At 42.6% G+C, this 18,706-nt stretch overlaps 1 protein-coding gene across 3 annotated transcripts in view; it reads right to left on the bottom strand.

Moving 5' to 3' along the window:
- The window catches only part of LOC139421309 (histone deacetylase 5-like), an 83,576-nt gene that overhangs the window by 30,970 nt on the left and 33,900 nt on the right, over positions 1–18,706 (bottom strand). The gene's annotated exons all lie outside the window — the stretch shown is intronic.

Raw genomic sequence — 18,706 nt, 5'->3', positions numbered from 1 at the left:
GAGGGAGACAGGGGAAAGGAAAGGAACAGACAAAGAAGAAAATAGTTTGTTAAATGGTGGTCAAATAAAGACAAAGTACAACAGTTTAATATAGGATTTTCTTTCACCAATCAGAAACCAAACATCTTCAACAGATACTGCTGAAATGGTGAGGTTAAAGTTCAAGGGCTGAGAAGTAATTCCCTTTGATAGTCAAACTGTAAGCTAAATGTCATTTCTAACATAATACATATGTATTTTAGCCATGTGGCTTGGCACAGATCTACTGTCTCTCACTGAGTGAAGTCAACAAGGGCACACTGAGTAGGTTAGAGAGACATTCATTGCAGTGACAACCAGTTTCTATAAAGGACAAATATGTCCCATCTAATAGAATGACCCTGGCAACTGACCCGGTCCATCTTTCAGTGTATTACTGCTTTCAGAAATCAGACCAGGAGTTCAATAATGTTTGGCATGATAGCTCTCTCTGGGGCCATTGCATAATTCCACCACGATGACAGAGTTCAGTGGAGTTGGACAAACTGTCGTACAGTACACACAGCAGGAGGAATAAAGTTTGGGGCCTGTTCTTCTCTCTGCTGGCAAAAGTTGGAAGGGTGCATGTGTTATTTAGAACACTTAGGAGGAGTGTTTAAGTGTACTATTTTAAAAGTATGATTCCACAGAAGTGTGTGAGTGCTTATGTGGTTACTGAACAATTCATCACAGTATATACACGTTTATACAGTACATACTTAAATGACTGAAGGAGCGTCTTGGAGTGTTTCCGTGCGACTGATACGCACAGAGTCATCACTTCATCAGCTGATGAATCAATCATGGTTTACTAGTTATTCATTTTGTATGGCGCATGTTATCGCCATGGATTACAAGGAATCCATCTGTCTGTATCACGCTAGGTAACTCTATACTAGTGTGTCGGTGTATGCATTTTGCTCAATAGGAGACAGTATTGAACGGTAGGGATGGGAGCAGACCTTGCTAAAAATAGCCAAGGTGACAATCGATACAGAGAGAGCACACCATTATATAACCTGGGAGGACCACAGTAGGCAGAGCCAAGACCGGGACGAGGGCAGAGCCAAGACCGGGACGAGGGCAGAGCCAAGACCGGGACGAGGGCAGAGCCAAGACCGGGACGAGGGCAGAGCCAAGACCGGGACGAGGGAAGAGCCAAGACCGGGACGAGGGAAGAGCCAAGACCGGGACGAGGGCAGAGCCAGGGCACTCTACGACACTCCGGGAGCTTTGTCTCTGAGACAATAAGCACAGAGCTGGCAACGACGCACAGCATCCCAAAGCCGCAAAGCCACTGGCAAGCGCTGCTGCCAAACAGTCAAGAAAGCACAGCCAACTGGCAAGGGCCACTCTACGGTTTTCGACCTTCCCTTAAAATCGGCAGGGAAATCAGGGATTTGAAGGGGCTATTGTGTGCCAAAAGTTGGCTTCCAATGCACCTGACAGTTTCCACCAACCATTTGTTTCACCTTTCATTAACCCTCAATGGCCACAAGGCTTGACATTGGTGCAGGGTCAGAACTCAGCAGGAAAAGACGCTTTAAGGTTTAACATCTCAAACAAATGCAGAAAAAAAACAATGGAAGAGATTAGTGGGCAGGCAGAGAAGCACTCAGTCTGCAACAATGGTCAAGGGTAAAGAGGTTGACTGCCGCCAGTGCATTGGTGGATGTAGAGTATTTGATCCCAGCTGCAGGCTAGGACCTAATGAGAAGGCACCGATTCCGTGTCACAGATGGTTAAGTCACTCAGTGACCAGATAATGAGAGAGAAGAGATAGGCTAACTCCTGTGGAAAAAATAAATGGGAGACTGAGGGAGCAGCTAGCACTAGCTGAAAAGCACTGCTTTGAGAGTTTGATTCTGAATGCAATGGCATCTATGAGTGGACCTCTAAGCCCGGAGAACTAAACCAGTTATTTTTCAGGTTGCATGTCGTTAAAGATATACATAAAAAAAATATATCATTTTTTAAAAGTAATCTAGGGTCAGATAAGGCTGGAAATTGCCAGGGACATTCACAACACTTAGGTGCTGATAAGTATTGTGATTCTCACGATATACACTGCTCAAAAAAAATAAAGGGAACACTTAACACAATGTAACTCCAAGTCAATCACACTTCTGTGAAATCAAACTGTCCACTTAGGAAGCAACACTGATTGACAATAAATTTCACATGCTGTTGTGCAAATGGAATAGACAACAGGTGGAAATTATAGGCAATTAGCAAGACACCCCCAACAAAGGAGTGGTTCTGCAGGTGGTGACCACAGACCACTTCTCAGTTCCTATGCTTCCTGGCTGATGTTTTGGTCACTTTTGAATGCTGGCAGTGCTTTCACTCTAGTGGTAGCATGAGACGGAGTCCACAACCCACACAAGTGGCTCAGGTAGTGCAGTTCATCCAAGATGGAACATCAATGCGAGCTGTGGCAAGAAGGTTTGCTGTGTCTGTTAGCGTAGTGTCCAGAGCATGGAGGCGCTACCAGGAGACAGGCCAGTACATCAGGAGACGTGGAGGAGGCCATAGGAGGGCAACAACCCAGCAGCAGGACCGCTACCTCTGCCTTTGTGCAAGAAGGAGCAGGAGGAGCACTGCCAGAGCCCTGCAAAATGACCTCCAGCAGGCCACAAATGCGTATGTGTCTGCTCAAACGGTCAGAAACAGACTCCATGAGGGTGGTATGAGGGCCCGACGTCCACAGGTGGGGGTTGTGCTTACAGCCCAACACCGTGCAGGACGTTTTTCATTTGCCAGAGAACAACAAGATTGGCAAATTCGCCACTGACGCCCTGTGCTCTTCACAGATGAAAGCAGGTTCACACTGAGCACGTGACAGACGTGACAGAGTCTGGAGACGCCGTGGAGAACGTTCTGCTGCCTGCAACATCCTCCAGCATGACCGGTTTGGCGGTGGGTCAGTCATGGTGTGGGGTGGCATTTCTTTGGGGGGCCGCACAGCCCTCCATGTGCTCGCCAGAGGTAGCCTGACTGCCATTAGGTACCGAGATGAGATCCTCAGACCCCTTGTAAGACCATATGCTGGTGCGGTTGGCCCTGGGTTCCTCCTAATGCAAGACAATGCTAAACCTCATGTGGCTGAAGTGTCAGCAGTTCCTGCAAGAGGAATGCATTGATGCTATGGACTGGCCCGCCCGTTCCCCAGACCTGAATCCAATTGAGCACATCATGTCTTGCTCCATCCACCAATGGACAGTCTGTTGCACCACAGACTGTCCAGGAGTTGGCGGATGCTTTAGTCCAGGTCTGGGAGGAGATCCCTCAGGAGACCATCCGCCACCTCATCAAGAGCATGCCCAGGCGTTGTAGGGAGGTCATACAGGCACGTGGAGGCCACACACACTACCAAGCCTCATTTTGACTTGTTTTAAGGACATTACATCAAAGTTGGATCAGCCTGTAGTGTGGTTTTCCACTTTAATTTAGAGTGTGACTCCAAATCCAGACCTCCATGGGTTGATAAATTTGATTTCCATTGATAATTTGAGTGATTTTGTTGTCAGCACATTCAACAATGTAAAGAAAAAAGTATTTAATAAGAATATTTCATTCATTCAGATCTAGGATGTGTTATTTTAGTGTTCCCTTTATTTTTTTGAGCAGTATATATATATATATATATATATATATGAATGATAGTGATTTTATTGCGATTTGATGTTCCAAACATAATGCTCACTCATGATTTAATCCTAGATTAGACCTAATCTAGAGTTTAACTAGGTTTATAATTAAGCCGATGTTTTGCACCATTTACTTTTTAAAGATTAATAAATCACTAAACTACAGGAGTGTTCATAAAGTCAATCTGGAGTGCCAGAGTATGCACTCTGGGCAATCATAAATTCAGAGCGTTTCACTCTCGGAGCATCCAGAGCACCCACTGGACGCTCTGGCCAAGGAGTAGGGTTGATCCGAGCATTCTGACCTCACAACAGCACTCAAGCACCCAAGGTAACTGGCTAATGTTGGCTAGCTTGCTAGCTACTTCCAGACACAAATGAGATAGCACCTCTGACCATTTTACTCACCCTAACAGAGCTGGTTAGGCTGTTTTCATGTTATCTAAAGCGTTGGTGACTCTGTGCTGCTGGCAAAACATTTATGCTTTTTTCCCACGTTTACAGACACCGGCTATATTCAACGGGTGTTGAGTCTGTAAATTCATCAGTTATTCTGTGCTCTGGCACACTCAGACAAGTGCTCTGCTTCCGCAGGGCAGCTCTCTAGGCCCTCTAATATTTTTACCAATGACCTGCCACTGGCTTTAAACATAGCATGTGTGTCCATGTATGATGATGATGCAACCATATACGCATCAGCAACCACAGCTAATGAAGTCATTGAATCCCTTGCAGTCGGAGTTGGTCTGTTTTGGAATGGGTGGCCAGTAATAAACTGGTCCTGAACATCTCTAAAACTAGGAGCATTGTATTTGGTACAAATCATTCCTTGAGGTGCTAGACCACAGCTGAATTTGGTAATGAATGGTGTGGCTGTTGAACAAGTTGAAGAGGCTAAATTACTTTGCGTTACCTTAGATTGTAAACTGTCATGGTTAAAACATATAGATTCAATGGTTGTAAAGATGGGGAGAGTTCTGGCCGTAATAAAGAGATGCTCTGCTTTTTTGACACCACACTCCAAAAAGCAAGTTCTGCAGGCTCTAGTTTTGTCTAATCTTGATTATTGTCCAGTCGTGTGGTCCAGTGCTACAAGGAAAGATGTAGTTAAGCTGCAGCTGGCCCAGAACAGAGGGGCAAATTTTTGCTCTTAATTGTAATCAGAGGGCTGATAAAAATACTATGCATGTCAGTCTCTCTTGGCTAAGAGTTGAGGAGAGACTGACTGCATCACTTCTTTTTATAAGAAACATTAATGTGTTGAAAATCCCAAATTGTCTGCATAGTCAACTTACACAAAGCTCTGACACACACACACCACCAAGGGTATTTTCATAGTCCCCAAATCCAGAACAAATTCAAGAAAACATACAGTATTATATAGAGCCCTTATTGCATGGAACTTCCATCTCATATCGCTCAAATAAACAGCAAACCTAGTTTCAAAAAACAGAAATAAACACCTCCCGGCACAACGCCTGGCCCATATTTGACCTAGATAGTTTGTGTGTATGCATTGATATTTAGGCTGCATGTGCCTTATTAAAAATGTATCTAGTTCTGTCCTTGAGTTCTTGTCTAATGATGTTCTGCATTATGTCATTCTGTATTGTGTCATGTTTTGTGTGGACCCCAGGAAGAGTAGCTGCTGCTTTTGCAACAGCTAATGGGGATCCTAATAAAAACACAAAAAAAGATACCATATAGCCAGAGTGAATTTACGAACGTACCCTATGACCAGTTATAATGTGTTATAATGGATTTACTATAGCAATATGTTCAAATTCTATTTCTACAGAAACAAACCAGCACGGGTCATTGCTATTTACATTTGACACTTTAGTCATTTAGGTGGCGTTCTTATCCAGAGCGACTTACAGAAGCAATGCGGGTTAAGTGCCTTGCTCAAGGGCGCAGACAGATTCTCATCTAGTCGGCTCGGGTTACTGGCCCAAAGCTCATAGCAGCTAGACTACCTGCCACAGTCAAAGAGTGAGCCAGCTAGTTGAGTGATACATGTTTTATCATGTTTGTATCTTACTGAAAATAAAGCACATACACTGACATTTGATTAATTTAAACCTTCTCCTGTGGTAGTTTTGATTTAATCCTTAAACTAAGTTTAACATTTATTTTAAAACAATGGAGCAACATTACATTTGATATTGTTTTAAAGTCCAAATTAAAAACTTAGTTTAGGATTAAATGTAACTGATTAATTTAAAACTAGGTTGAAAAACTTTGTGCAACAAGATTAAATGATAAATCTTGATTTAAACCAGTTTAAGAGTTAATCCATGTTGGTGCAGCCCACCCTATACAACTGCTGCAGATAGAAGAGAGAGCATGAAAAAAATAATTTTGATCAGTCAGTGCTGATCAAAGTTTTTGGTATTTGCCGAGTGCGGCTGCAACAGCATGCTTTGAAACTAAATTTCCTGAACCTTCCCCCTTGTCCGTCATTCCTCCGTCTCCCTTTTTCCCTCTATCACCACCACCACCCCCTTTCCTCTTGCTCTCCCTCCCAGGTGAGTGTGGAGTAGGATAGCTATGCCAGGCTGGATGGTAAATGAGTAGGTATAACTGTGCTTCAGAGGGAGGCCTTTGTCAAAATGCAAAAACGAAGGATTTCGGGTGCGAAACAAATACTTCAATCTGTGTTTTTTTTGTTCTGCAAGCGATTAAGTTCAGTCCTAAGTCAGCAACTACCCATAAAGATTAGCATTTTTACAATGCAGGGAAAATAAAATGGATTTTAATAACGGTAAAGTGGAATAACAGTTGTAAATCACCATAGCAGCTTGCCTCTAGTACATAAGGCCACATAGAGGCTTAGGGGTTGGAGGACTTTGGGATTAGGCCTCTGAGGTAGACCATACTTGCAACTTAATATTTGGAAGGTGTTCTTAATGTTTGGTATACTCAGTGTACATTCACATTGTATGTCACAGCATTAGGCAGGATTTTCACCTTAGAGCATGCAGGGTTAACCAACAGGGTAATGATCCAATAGCTCTGTTGGAGCTCTGGCGGAAGCTTTCGGCTTATTCCAAATAAGATTACTATCCTTTATCAGTCAGCTTCTAAATATAACCTTCCAGACAATTGTGTGTGTGTCAGCCATTTGACATCATGTCGTCCCTTTCTTAAGTCGCCAGGAAAGCTTTGGTTGTTGGGTGCCAGCCAACCAAATGAAGCTTAACATAGATCACCTCAGTCAAAGAGAATATGGGGGAGAAGGCATTGAATGAATGAGCCAAAGGGAGCGTGCCTATTGCGATGTACCAGGTATTCCAAATGATAGTCACGAGGCCTTCTGTTAAAAAAAATATTTACAAATCTGAAATCTGTATGTCAATAATGACTTGTAAAAGCCATCAATTATGCTCAATCAATCAACGCTCTTGTTGGTTGGCCCTCGCTTCATACTCGTCGCCAAACCCACTGGCTACAGGTCATCTACAAGTCTCTGCGAGGTAAAGCCCCAGCTCACTGGTCACCATAGCAGCACACGCTCCAGCACCCACCCACAAAGCCAATTCATCCTTTGGTTGCCTTTCCTTTCAGTTCTCTGCTGCCAATGACTGGAACGAACTGCAAAAATCACTGAAGATAGAGACTAATATCTTCCTCACTAGCTTTAAGCACCTGTATGTGAGCTGTCAGAGCAGCTCACAGATCACTGCACCTGTACATAGCCCATCTGTAAAACAAGCCCATCTACCTACCTCATCCCCATACTGTATTTATTTATTTATCTTGCTCCTTTGCACCCCAGCATCTCTACTTGCAAATCTACCATTCCAGTGTTTAATTGCTATATTGTAATTACTTTGCCACCATGGCCTATTTATTGCCTTAACTCATTTGCACTCACTGTATATAGACTTTGTTTTATTTTTTCAACTGTATTATTGACTGTATGTTTGTTTATTCCATGTGTAACTGTGTTGTGTGTCAAATTGCTATGCTTTATCTTGGCCAGGTCTCAGTTGCAAATGAGAACTTGTTCTCAACCAGCCTACCTGGTTAAATAAAGGTTAAAAAAATAAAAAATAAAATAAAAATTACACCAATATTGGTGTGACATGATTGGTTGTTGTCAGAGTGGTGCAATGTGCACAGAGGTATTGGGCTCCATTGCAGTGTTCAAATCCTCAATGAATTTGTAGACACACAAAATACTTTAATAACACTGTCTGGCTGTGAATTGTGCATTCAAAAGAAATAATTTGGTGTTGCCTGCTCCACTCCGTTTCGAGACAGTGAGCAGAGGCAGTCTGAGAAATGATACTTTTGATGATCGGCCCAAATTATCAAACGAGGGAACAGCCGCCAGGAGAACTCACAGGGGAGTTGCATCTGAGGCGGAAGGAACTACCATCAGTCCCATAGCAAATCAGCTATGTGCCAAACAGGTGTGGCTTTAACTCTGCAGCAACAAAAAAAACTTTCTATGAGGTGCTGCATGGTTAATTATAGATGAATAATACATTTCTTCCTAGCCCAATTGATTATCGAGGTGATAATATGCTTGAGGCGTTAATTTCTCATCCAAGAACTCCACCACCTTGTCCTAGACAGAAGGTTGCTAAACTTCTGGGTTCAACTTTGGTTCAGAAGTCTACTTCAAAAGAAACAAACCAGACAAAAACAAAAAAGCAAAAAAAATGGAGGGAAGTGAAAGATAACAGGAACCAACAGACTATTTTTGGTCAGAAATGGGACGTTAAAAATGTCACAGTTTGAACAGCCAAGAAAATAAAAATAATATGGCCTCTCTTTTTAAAATGAGGCAAAAAGTTGCTTGTAAAATCCTTGGCCCTGTTTGTGAGTTGACAGGAAAAGAGAGGGTGGGAGGGAGGAGGCTAGGGCAGAGAGGAGAGGAGGAACAGCCCAGTCATCTGGGTGAAGCTGTTGGTGGCCCTGTGATTAGTGAGGACTTGGGCCAGCCAGGAGGTGGCTGAGAGACATGGAGACAATGCCAAATGTATTTCCAGGTCCCTAAAAACTTGTGGCCATATCCACACCGAAATGGATGCAATTTGACTGTGTCTGCAGACGTCACCAATGAAAATGTACACACACACTTTAATGGCATGGTCCATGATTAAGCAATCCATTTATAAATATTACGACAAAAACAACTAAATGGCCTTCGCATACACCCCCTATCCTGTAACAGTATCCACCAGGAATTGTTTAAGTTATGCTTGTGCTCACCTTATTCTAAATTAAAAATCACAATATACCTCTAAGAATTCTACAATCTAACCAGAGACGTATTGTAATTTCTAAGTTAGTTTACAACAAAGCTCTATTCTTTGCCACACGAGTTGAAGGGGGTTCACCTAGGAGTCATGATAGGGGCTGTACCAAATGTTTGATGTATTATAATAATTGATTATGCTTATGTTGTATTAATAGAAGTTGGGGGGGGTTATAAGACCCTGCCCTCCTTACATTTATAGGGTCCTAGCCTACAGATTAACAATATATATTCATTATAGAGGTTTAGTATTGTTCCACAGTTGTTTTCTGGTCTCTTTGCCTCTTATAAAAAGAGACCCCTCTGAGAAATGTGTGACTGTGAAGATATCTCTTACACTGCGCTGAGATCTAAGAAATGAGTTAGACATTCCACTATAAATCAACTTGGACATTTACTGCTAAGCTTTTAGATAACTATATAAAAAGAGTGTGTTGAGTAGGCAAGGTTTTGGTCTCATGAGTAAAAGATAATAACGTAGGCAGTGACATCTTCAAGGGCTGGACTTTGGGTTTAATAAAATAACATGGGACCTTTTCTTTGATGCAGAACTTACCCGGAAACATGCGTTATGTTCCTGTTGTCAACTTCTGTATGCAATTGCATTAATAAAGGTTTTTTAATTATTTAATTAAAGATATTGTCATAATGCTAATTTCACCAATGATTGACAAGGAAACGAACCCAAACATCCTTAAACAATAATTACAGAAAGCAGGGAGGATGCTCTTGGAGAAACAGATACTTCAGAATTTAAAGAGTACAAAAAAACAGTGTTCGCAACCTGACAAGATGAAAAAAAGGAGGCAAGGGGTGGGGGGAGGGGTACTTCCTCATTAAAAATAAACTAGGGTATTGCCTAACACTTGTGTGGGGTTTCAAGGCAGAAACAGAGGAAGAGGTGGGAGGGACATTTCTGGACAAGGAAGCCAACTAGGCCTAATCAATGAAAGGGTAGATACCCTGGGGGAGGGACAGGAAACAGAGCACTCAAATTTACTCAGATTATATTTTACTCCGTGGATTACAGTAATCACCTGGAAAAGAGTCTAAAAATAGCAATCCCCTTGCCCCCCCCCCCCCCAGTGATGATGGCGGTTTGCATAAAGGGTATATTATATATACACACACACACACACACACACACACACACACACACACGTTAGAGGGAGATGGAGAAAAGGTACGCAGGATTTAGGGCTAGCTCAATGTTTACTTGGCTAAAGCCCTGTATCTAGTCTGATAAAAATCCAAACATACTGTATTCACTCAGTGTCCCTGCATTTGCCAACAGGCAACACAAGTAGACCTAATATTGAAACTATGTTCAACACTTTTATGACTGATGAGGCCTTACAGTGCAGTGCAATTGACTGAATAAAAATGTCTATTTAAATGCTTTATTTTGTGTGCCATCATTGGGAAGAGGAAGACCAGTAGATGGCTGTGCTGGTTTGCCACAGCCTTTATGTACGAAAACCAAAGTTTTCCCAATTAAGACAGAAAGATCCATCGCCCAAGGGAGTATTCTAGCTTACACACTCCACTGCCAGCTTTGTGACACCTAATTATGCCAACCACTCCCTCTCTTCCAGAGCTGGGGGTCATTTTAAACCTCCACTCAAAGCCGTTAGTTATACGAGACGCTGTCACACAAAGGCATGGATTGTGCCTCCTCTGCCCCTTTTTCATGGAAGATGTGAGTCTTCTGGAGAGAGGGCCAGAGGAAATCTTTCTTCCTAATCAAATGATCACATGAATTAGGCCCTAGCCAGACAAGGATGGAGGAGAGGAGAGCTGCAGGCCAGGAGAGCATAGCAGGAGTACAATAAGGGTGGAACGAGTTTGACATCCAGGGTGCCCCCCTGTCCCCTGTGTAAGACTTCTTTGATCCATCCAATCAGCGACCAAAATATCAATGAGATAATTTTGTTGCCGTCATGAATTATGCAATCCTCCCTCCCGGGTGGCGCAGTGGTTAAGGGCGCTGTACTGCAGCGCTAGCTGTGCCATCAGAGTCCTGGGTTCGCGCCCAGGCTCTGTCGTAACCGGCCGCGACCGGGAGGTCCGTGGGGCGACGCACAATTGGCCTAGCGTCGCCCGGGTTAGGGAGGGCTTGGTCGGTAGGGGTGTCCTTGTCTCATCGCGCACCAGCGACTCCTGTGGCGGGCTGGGCGCAGTGTACGCTAGCCAAGGTGGCCAGGTGCACGGTGTTTCCTCCGGCGCATTGGTGCGGCTGGCTTCCGGGTTGGATGTGCGCTGTGTTAAAGAAGCAGCGGCTTGGTTGGTTGTGTATCGGAGGACGCATGACTTTCAACCTTCGTCTCTCCCGAGCCCGTACGGGAGTTGTAGCGATGAGACAAGATAGTAGCTACTACAACAATTGGATACTACGAAATTGGGGAGAAAAAGGGATAAAATTCAAAAAAATAATAAAAAAAAAAAATAATAATAATAATATTAATTATGCAATCCATTAAAGTCAGCCAATAGGCGAGCACGCTGCTGCTAAGCAGATGCACTAGCATTTTAGACTCCAGGGGATCTAGTGGGAACCCCTGCTGTGTTTGACATTGGCACTTTTATTTAACTAGGCAAGTCAGTTAAGAACAAATTCTTATTTACAATGATGACCTACCCCGGCCAAACCCTACCAATTGTGGGCCTACCAATTTACCCCGGCCCTATGGGACTCCCAATCACAGCAGATTGTGATACAACCTGGAACCAGGGTCTGTAGTGCCTTAGACCCCTGCGCCACTCAGGAGCCCCAATAAACCTGTCAGTAAGTAAGTGTCTTTTGGTCTTCTTGTAAAAGGCTTTTCATGCAATAAGTACGTACATTTTCAATTGATACTGTACATTTTCCTTCTGAGGAACCCCTCTGTTTTCACTCTCATCCATCAAAATGGCTGCATCATAGTATAGCCTACATCTGCTTCTGGGCTTCCATATATAGCTAGAGCCAACGGCACTCTCCCTACACCTGCAACCCTTTCCTTCTCCACCATTTTCAGAGCATCCCGAACCTCATCTCTCCCTCGCTTCCAGCAGAGATTAGACACAAGCAGTGACAGAACAAAGTCTGCCTGCGAAAAATGTCTGTTATAAATAACCCTGGATTAATAATGCACGGGGGGGGGGGGAGAAGGGGTAGCACACTGCGCTTTTAAAAGCGCACGCTTCTATTTTGGGTTTTTCCAAATTTTTTAATGCTGCTCGCTCAGTAGCTTCCAGCTCATCCCTGCCATCTCAGTCTTGGATGCGGATGCTGCAGAGGCAGCTACAAAGGGAATATGGCGTTCCCTTGCAGAGTACAGGCTTTGATCTAGCTATATCTGTATACGTGGAAAAACACATTAAAGAGCGACTGCCCCTAAAAAAAAAAAAAATCAACTAATCTTTTTGAGTCAGAAACATTTATTCCAGTGTCAAAATTGACTACAGTGTAAATCGGATAATTTGGTCATAAAATCTGTCTTGGGTTGGGTTTGAATTACAATTGTCAACAGATCATGTCCACTTTTGCCAAGCTCCAAATGCAAAATGCCCGCCGCCCAATTCTCTTCCCTTCATTGAAATGTGGCTCCATTGTTTCATCACCCCCAACACGTTCCAATGATCACGTGCCCTATACGACTAGACCATGCTTTCACAGCCAAAAATCTATGGTTTGCATGCCCTGCCGAAGGAACCTAGCTAGTTTGTGGAATAGGCGCTTGGAGTTCGTCGGTCCCCAAGTCTGCACCAGTAACGCTAGGTCGACCGATTAGGATTTTTCAATGCTGATACTGATTAAAACTGACAATTTAATATATTTGTAATAATGACAATTACAACAATACTGAATGAACAACGAACACTTATTTTAACTTAATATAATACATTAAATCAATTTAGTCTCAAATAAATAATGAAACATGTTCAATTTGGTTTAAATAATGCAAAAACAAAAGTGTTGGAGAAGAAAGTAAAAGTGCAATATGTGTCATGTAAAAAAGCTAACATTTAAGTTCCTTGCTCAAAACATGAGAACATATGAAAGCTGGTGGTTCCTTTTAACAGAGTCTTCAATATTCCCAGTTAAGAAGTTTTAGGTTGTAGTTATTATAGGATTATTTCTCTCTATACCATTTGTATTTCATATACCTTTGACTATTGTATGTTCTTAGAGGCACTATAGCCTTGCCAGCCTAATCTCAGGAGTTGATAGGCTTGAAGTCATAAAAAGCGCTGTGCTTCAAGCATTGCGAAAAGCTGCAAGAAAGCGTGGTTTGAATGAATGTTTATGTGCCTGCTGCTGCCTACCACCGCTCAGTCAGACTGCTCTATCAAATCAGACTTAATTATAATAAACATACAGAAATATGAGCCTTAGGTCATTAATATGGTCAAATCCAGAAACTATCATTTCGAAAACAAAACGTTTATTCTTTCAGTGAAATACGGAACCGTTCCGTATTTTATCGAACGGGTGACAACCCTAAGTCTAAATATTGCTGTTACATTGCACAATGTCATAATTATGGAAAATAAATTACCGTCTCTGTTAGGAAGAAATGATCTTCACACAGTTCGCAACGAGCCAGGCGACCCAAACTGCTTTATATACCCTGACTCTGCTTACACTGAATGCGAGAGAAGTGACAATATCAGGCACCGCATTGTTTATATGCAACACAGGACAAGCTAGTTAAACTATTAATATCATCATCATCATCAATTTTCAAGCAGATTTAAGTCAAAACTGTAACCTGGCCACTCACCGTCTTCTTGGTAAGCAACAACAGTTTAGATTTGGCCTTGTGTTTTAGGTTGTCCTGCTGAAAGGTGAATTCATCTCCCAGTGTCTGGTGGAAAGCAGGTTTTCCCTCTAGGATTCCGCTTAGCTCCATTCCTAATTTATCCTGAACTACCCAGTCCTTAACGATTACAAGCATACCCATAACATGATGCCGCCACCACTATGCTTGGAAATATGGCGAGTGGTACTCAGTAATGTGTAGTATTGGATTTTGCCCCAAGCATAACACTTTGTATTCTGGTCAAAATGTTAATTGCTTTGCCACATTTTTTACAGTGTTAGTTTAGTGCCTTGTTGCAAACAGGATGCATGTTTTGGAATATTTTTATTCTGTACGTGTTTCCTTTTCTCTCCGTCAACTATACGTTAGTATTGTGACGTAACTACAATGTTGATCCATTCCCCGTTTCCTCCTATTACAGCCATTAAAAACTCTAGAACTGTTTTAAAAAGTCACCATTTACCTCATGGTGAAATCCCTGAGCGGTTTCCTTCCTCGCCGGCAACTGAGTTAGGAAGAACGCCTGTATCTCTGTAGTGACTGGTGTATTGATACACCAAAGTGTAATTAATAATGTCACCATGCTCAAAGGGATATTCAATGTATGTTTTTTTTTACCCATCTACCATAACATGTCCTTGTTCGCGAGGCATTGAAAACCTCCCTGGTCTTTGTGAATTAATCCATGTATGAAATTCACTGCTCGACTGAGGGACCTTACAGACAACTGTATGTGTGGGGTACATAGATGAGGTATTCATTGAAAAATCATGTTAAACATTATTATTGCACACAGATTGAGTCCATGTAATTTATGTGACTTGTTCAGCAAATGTTTACTCCTGAACTTATTTTGGCTTGCCATAACAAAGGGGTTGAATACTTCTTGACACAAGACATTTCAGCTTTTCATTTAATTAGTAACATTTTTGAAAAACATAATTCCACTGACATTATGGGGTATTGTGTGTAGGCCAGTGAAAAAAAATAATCTCAATTTAATACATTTTTTAATTCAGGCTCTAACACAAAAATGTGGAAGAAGTCAAGGGGTGTGAATACTTTCGGAAGGCACGGTATGTGCTCCCGAGTGGCGCAGCAGTCTAAGGCACTGCATGTCCCTGGTTCTAATCCAGGCTGTATCACATCCGGCCATGATTGGGAGTCCCATAGGGCGGCGTCCGGGGTAGGCCGTCATTGTAAATAAGAATTTGTTCTTAACCAACTTGCCTAGTTAAATAAAAAATGACATGTAGGCACCTGATCTGAGCCATAAGGGAGACTCGGCATCTACCACTTCCATATTTTATGTCCCCCCCACTTTGGTTCTGAAATCAGTCAGTCACTAATTAACTTGTCGTCAATTTTTGCAGATTAAGTGTTTGAGCTAGTAATGTATCAATATTTATAATTTAGCTATAAAATACCCAATGAATATAGCACAATTTTGGATTTCACCCCATATCTCAAAATCAAAATGGTTTTGACCATTTGGAAGTTCAGTAAGCTTCTTTTCGCCTCCTGCTTAGGCCATGCAGTGCGCCTCGCAAGTGATTCCTCGTTATGAAATGATCAACTTTATCCTGTATATCTTAAAAAAAATAAAAAAATTAAAAGACCATATACACTGATAAAAAAAAATCTATTGCCGATGGTGAACCTGAACAAACCGAAATTAAGTCTATTGTAAGCCACGTTCAGCAGGTGTACCCAGATGAGTTGTGTCTACAGTAGCTTACTTTTATTCCAGTAAAAACACATTTTCAACAGTGCATAGATAACAATAACCTAGCAAATTACATAGGCTGTCACTCAACTAATAAAGCCTAATATCACACAAGCCATTTTAGAATATGAATGCTTAAGTTGCACGATCAGGAACAGGCTGCCTACCTTGAGTTGGTCAGAGTGCGAGGCTAGGCACAGTGCGCAGTTCCACTAGGCTACTGATATTCCCTTGAATTGTTCGACATGCACAATTACTTGTAGATCAATGACTGCCAACACAGTTACATGCTTAGTTCCACACTGAAGGAGAGGATGCATCAGTTGTCACAAAAGAGGTATTTTAGGAAGGTAGAAAAAGTAATATGAGCAAAACTAATTTGTGAATCAGCAATTCGTAACACTGAAAACATTTTCTGGCCACATTTGGTTTGGGGTCCGCAAACCAATGCAGTCGTATGTTAACATTTGAATTGGGACCGATCGTTACATCCCTACACATTTAAAAAGTTTGTTGGTTTCCAAGGTGTGTGGACTGGCGATTTTATGGTGATTGAACATAAGCATCAGAAACTTAGTTCCCTGTCTAATCACACCAATGCCACCGAATAGAGAGCCCATTGCATGCCGGTACACTGATTTTTATTCTATCAGACAGGACTCAAGGTGGCCAGCGGAGTGGCATTAGCGAGGTGGGAGGCCCTGGGAGGGACCTGAAGGACACCCAATAATAAAATCACACCACGCTCGCCCTGCGGACTGCAAACTGTGCATTCATTAGGCTCTCAGACAGCACTGAAATATGGGCGAAGCTTATCGCACCATAAAAACTAAAACGGGGGTGACAATGACTAGGCCCACAGTGTGCTGGAATAAAAGTACAATCTGCTTGTTTGACAAAATGGTCAAACTTTGTACACACTCCAAAAAGTACAGGTCTTGTTAAGAGTTTTATTAGGATAACTATAGCTAAACACGATATTCAAATCACTGTTGTGTCCTTTCTGTCCATGAGTCAAACGCACGGCTGTGTTAATAGTCAAGCATATGTGCCACCTCCTCATGACGACTGATCGATCATTCCACTCAGCTAGGAACGTACAGTCTGAAGTGCAGCCATTTATTATTCGAGTTGTTACAAGCTTTCTTTCCCCGTCTCTCTTTTTAAGTCTGTTTTGCAGAGGGTGCAGCTTACGTCATGGTTATTTTCTTTAGCAAGGCTACACCAGCTACACTTTGGAAAGACAATAGAAAATAGGGAGTAAAGCAAGACACAAAAGGGAAGAAAAAAAGCATGAATATTGCTTTCCAGAAATAGCACATAGCAACATGAGGTAGGCTGCCCTGTCAAATCTGCTCTGCGTCCTTTCCTTGTTAGCCACACATGGCGAAGAGAGAGAGGGGAGAAACGGAAGCTGGCTTGATCTGTTCAGTTTGGACAAAAATGGTGCCCAGATTTTAAAAAAGTGGGAAAGACAAGGGAGAGCACAGGCAGGGTGATAGCCTATATTTACGTCCTTTGGAACAGTCTTATAGCGGTCGGAGCCTCATCCTGATGCTAATAGGAGAGGAGGTTGTAAATAGCCTGTGTGATTTATGTGCCTCAGGAACCCCCAAAGCCTTGGCAGGCCTTCTGCAGGGGTAGCTCCTTGCTCTGGGAAAACAAGAAACTAGTAGTTTCTTCTGAGGAAGCCCAAAAAAGACACTTGGGGCAGAGAGACGGTCTATAACTTATTGCTATGGCTTGCATGTAAACTAACATTTACCCAGTAGCTTGCCTGTTCCTTTGATTCTCCCTTTGGTATGCAACTGGTGATCGCCATGTAGCAATGCATGGATGTTAGAACATAATGGGCCTGGAGCGGATTACAGATTGCTGCTGCCCGGATAGAGTCATGCGATGGGGACATGGCTAGATGAAATTCAGGCCTTCACCCGGACTAAAGAATTTTAAAAGGAAAATTCTGGGAGCATTCTGAGTTTTCCAACAGCAAACAGCTCTCCTGTTGTCTCCCGTTTTACCTGAACCATAAAGAATGTTGATCCCTGGACATAAGGCACCCTACTCCAGCACACTCCAAACACTGTCCCTTTCAAATGAAGCAGCCTACACAAACACACCGTGGTGCACAATGTGGTGGATACAATCCCTGAAGGGTTGATTTCTGTTACTCACATGGGATAGCCTTCCTTTTGAAAAGAGGGGGAAATTATGTAAAGCATAAACATTGAGACGATGAAAAGTCATCGCTAAGCACTGACCTGAGTCTGCCACTGTTTACATGTTCTATAAATGTGCCGGCATTGACGTCAAACGCTTGCATGAGAGGAATGTTGTTTTCTGGGTAAACTTCTATGTGTGGTGCGGAATTCATTTCATACCCCTTTTTAGCGGTAGGGGAGGGTTTGGCTCGGTTTGAACATATCCCAGTTGAAATAGATCATACATACACCCCCACCCCCCAAAAAAACCAGACCAGCATATTATAGTGACGCATGTGATTATTTAGTAATAATATGATCCCTCTGAGAAGCTGCAGCTGCGTATTAGCAGTGGCACATTTTATAAAGTGTGCCACTGAAACATAAGGGAGTTTTTTGTTTCGTTTTGAAGCTCAAAATCTAGTGTCATACTCTCTTAAGGGAGCCCTGGAAGCTTCCAAGGAAAACATTTGTATTGAAACATTCCTAAATCATAGACCTCAACCTTAGAAACAAATTATCTTGGGCATAACCAAGACAGCCAGTAAAGGCCTCTTGATATTAATGTGTGTGTATTGTGGCCTAGTCCAGAGAAAGTCCTTCAGCTGCCCATCTGCTCAAAAAAGGGCACCATCCCCCTCACAAATCCCCCTGGGCTCAAAGCAGTGATCATGGGCCCCTTCAGGATTCACACAACTTTATTGTCAGCGATATAAATAGCACCAGCCTTTGATGAAGTCTGACTTTCTCGGAGCTAAAATAGAACCCCTGTGGCCTCGCTGCTTCTCAGCCACAACAGTGGAGTCTGCAGCAGGATCGAGTTACATGTTCACACACAGAAACACGTGATACCAGTGTACTGGAGACAAGAACCAAGATTGGTTGAATTGTGTGCCACCTCCTGCTGGATTCAACAGCAAAGCATTTTGCCCTCCTTGGCATCTGGGGTGCCCATGGAACGTACCGATACAATGCCATACTATTTGGGTTTGAAGCGTCACCACAGTGATTTGTAATGTAGTCAATTGCTGCGAACC

Source organism: Oncorhynchus clarkii, chromosome 12 (assembly GCF_045791955.1).
Source record: "Oncorhynchus clarkii lewisi isolate Uvic-CL-2024 chromosome 12, UVic_Ocla_1.0, whole genome shotgun sequence".
Classification (NCBI taxonomy): Eukaryota; Metazoa; Chordata; class Actinopteri; order Salmoniformes; family Salmonidae; genus Oncorhynchus; species Oncorhynchus clarkii.
Note: the sequence above shows the minus strand (reverse complement) of the source record. Positions and strands in the feature narration are given on the sequence as shown.